Source organism: Vulpes vulpes, chromosome 4, assembly GCF_048418805.1.
Source record: "Vulpes vulpes isolate BD-2025 chromosome 4, VulVul3, whole genome shotgun sequence".
NCBI lineage: Eukaryota > Metazoa > Chordata > Mammalia > Carnivora > Canidae > Vulpes > Vulpes vulpes.
The window spans coordinates 44,655,321-44,658,303 of record NC_132783.1 but is presented as its reverse complement, the minus strand read 5'-3'; the positions used below and the strand labels follow the sequence as shown (position 1 = coordinate 44,658,303).

Below are 2,983 nucleotides of genomic sequence, written 5' to 3'. Positions count from 1 at the left end.
TTGAGATTGAGAGCGACAGGGAAAGGGAGAGAGAGAGAGAGAGAGAGACTGAGATTTATTTTAAGAAATTGACTCACATGATTTGGAGGCTTGGCAAGTCCAAAATCTGCAGGGTAAGCCAGCAGTCTGGAGACTCTGGAATCCAAAAGCAGGCACTGGAAGAATTCTTTCTTCCTTGGGGAAGTGAGCCTTTTTTTCTATTAAGACCTAAGCTCTACTGATTTAAATGTTATTCTCACTAAAAGATACCTTCACAGAAACATCCAGAAAAATATTTAACCAAATATCTGAGTCCCGGGCAGCCTGGGTGGCTCAGCGGTTTAGCGCCGCCTTCAGCCCAGGGCATGATCCTGGAGTTCCGGGATAGTGTCCCGCTTCGGGCTCCCTGCATGGATGGAGCCTGCTTCTCCCTCTGCCTGTGTCTCTGCCTCTCTCGGTCTCTGTGTCTCTCATGAATAAATAAATCTTTAAAAAAAAAAATTTGAGTCCCATGATCTAGCCAAGTTGACACATTAACTATCACAGAGGGAAAAAAGAACCTCTATCATTGTTCTGGAATCATGTGTAGAATAAGACCTCATCTCTTTGGATTTAAGATCATTCACTTTGGTCTCATGTCATTCAGTGATGCATATACTTTTTTTTTCATGCTATATTATCTTTCAGTATAAAGACTTCCAAACACATCACATAGAGACCATCTTACCCACTGTTCTGTTTGGCCACTAGTCTCTTGTCTCTTTCTTCAGTGATGGTGAAATGGATACCCTTTCCACGGGGAAGAGTAATCCATGGTTTGTTGCCTTTGCCAATAACAAAAATGTTGGAGAGCCAGGTGGCAAAGCTGTTGCCATTGGCATCTTTCACGTGAACTACATCAAAAGAACCAGGATGTCTCTCTCTGTTGGTGATCACACCAATTTTTCCCAGGTTAGCATCCCCAGTTGTCATACACAGATTACTAGTGTCAAACTTGATGAAATTAGGAATCTTTCCAGAGTCCAAATCAATCTGAATGGTGTCATTCACCTTGATAAGGGGATCAAGATAGCAGATGGTGAAAGCATCATGGGTCACCAGATGAGGGATTTCTTTTGTCCCCACAAAAATCTTTCTCACTTTGCACAACTTATACTTGGTGTCCTCAGGTATAACCCAATGAACAGCAAAGTGACCCTTGGTGTCATAGATCAAATGGAAATTCTTCCCAGTCTTGTCAAAGCTGGTGACATCCATAAAACCAGCAGAGTAGGTTATATCAGTTCGGACCTTGCCATCAATCTTAATAAAACACTGCATACAGATCTTCTTTATTTAACTCCTATTAGGGCATACTTAAGTCTGTTCCTTAGGAAAATGATGAGAAGGAGATATTCTCTCTACTTATGGGGACCAATGGATGGACAAGGGGCAAACACATCAGTCAGTTTATCCAGCATCCAATGCTTTGGAGCTTCCACATGCTTCAGATGCTTCTTAGGACCATGAGTCATGGCTGTGCTAGTCATGAAGAGCCAGCGATGCATATACTTTCATCTCATGGCTGTTTTGTTGTTGTTATTGTTTTTAGACCTGGTTTTCATTTTTAGGAAGAGAAGCAACAGCATCAAAATTTAGGCTCTTTTTGCCATAGTGACTAATGCATTTTGTAACTACCTCATTTGTATAAAGGTATGTGGGAAAGCTTCTTCCTAGGCATTCATGAAGGAAGAAAATTTAGACTCATCTGCTCATACAGACCTGAATCAAGAAAGGCTACTCTCAGGGGATGCCTGGGTGGCTCAGCGGTTGCACACGTGTCTTAGGCTCAGGTCGTGATCCTGGGATCCAGGGTCGAGTCGCACATTGGGCCCACTTCAGTGAGGGGCTTGCTTCTCCCTCTGCCTATGTCTCTGCCTCTCTCTCTCTCTCTCTCTCTGTGTGTGTGTGTGTGTGTGTGTCTGTTTCTCATGAATAGTAAATAAATCTTAAAAAAAAAAAAAAAAGCTACTCTCAGGACCAGATCTTAAGGGAGCTATAGAAGAAACCTAAGATGTGAAGATGTTTTCGCCTACAAGTTTTCAACTGATTTTACTTGGGACAGTCTAATCCATTCACTATAGAAAAGAAAGATCAGAGTTCAGCTGTGGCATAAATAACCACAAGCTACTCATTCTGTTTCAGAACATGATGCTGTTTCTCCTGCCAGGGACAGAAATGATACTCATGTCTTGGATCCCACTTCTAATCATGTGGGCATGGGCAGGAAAACGAAAGTCGGTCCTTGATGGGGCTGAGAAATGTCTTTGCCCTCATGGTTTCCTATTTCTTTGGTTTCTCAGAAGTATCAGTTAGGCAAGGATATGAATCTCCAGCAAGAGAATCAGGGGGATAGTGAATTGAGCCGGCCAATAATCATAATAATGATTAATTAAATATCTATTTTGTACCAGATGCTGTTCTGGGTATCAGGGAGATAGGAGGCAAGACATGGCTCCTACTCCTCAGTCTAGTGGGATCAACAGGTAAGAGCTACATGGAAAGAGTTGACAAACACAAAGGAGTGCATGACTGTCTGAGGGTCAAGAGGGGTTTCATTGAAAGGGTGACCTTTGGCCTTCACCTTGGAAGATACTTTAGGACCTAGTAGGAGGAGTAACAGAAAACAGAGGATTTCAGAAACTTGGAGTTTATTTTATTTATTTATTTATTTATTTATTTATTTATTTATTTATTTATTTATTTTTAAGATTTTATTTATTTATTCATGAAAGACAGAGAGAGAGAGAGAGGCAGGGACACAGGCAGAGGGAGAAGCAGGCTCCATGCAGGGAGCCTGACATGGGACTCGATCCCTGGTCTCCAGGATTACACCCCGGGCCAGAGGCAGCACTAAACTGCTGAGCCACCCCGGCTTTCCGGAGTTTATTTTTATTTACTCTTTTTAGTATTGAAGTACTGAATGTTCACTTAGAAAATATGCACTGTGCCAAAAAATTATAGA

General features: G+C 41.9%; 1 pseudogene; it reads right to left on the bottom strand.

Annotated features, from left to right (window-relative positions):
* Positions 1–702: 702 nt before the first annotated feature.
* LOC112932673 (small ribosomal subunit protein eS4, X isoform-like) lies at positions 703–1,493 on the bottom strand (annotated as a pseudogene).
* Positions 1,494–2,983: the final 1,490 nt, after the last annotated feature.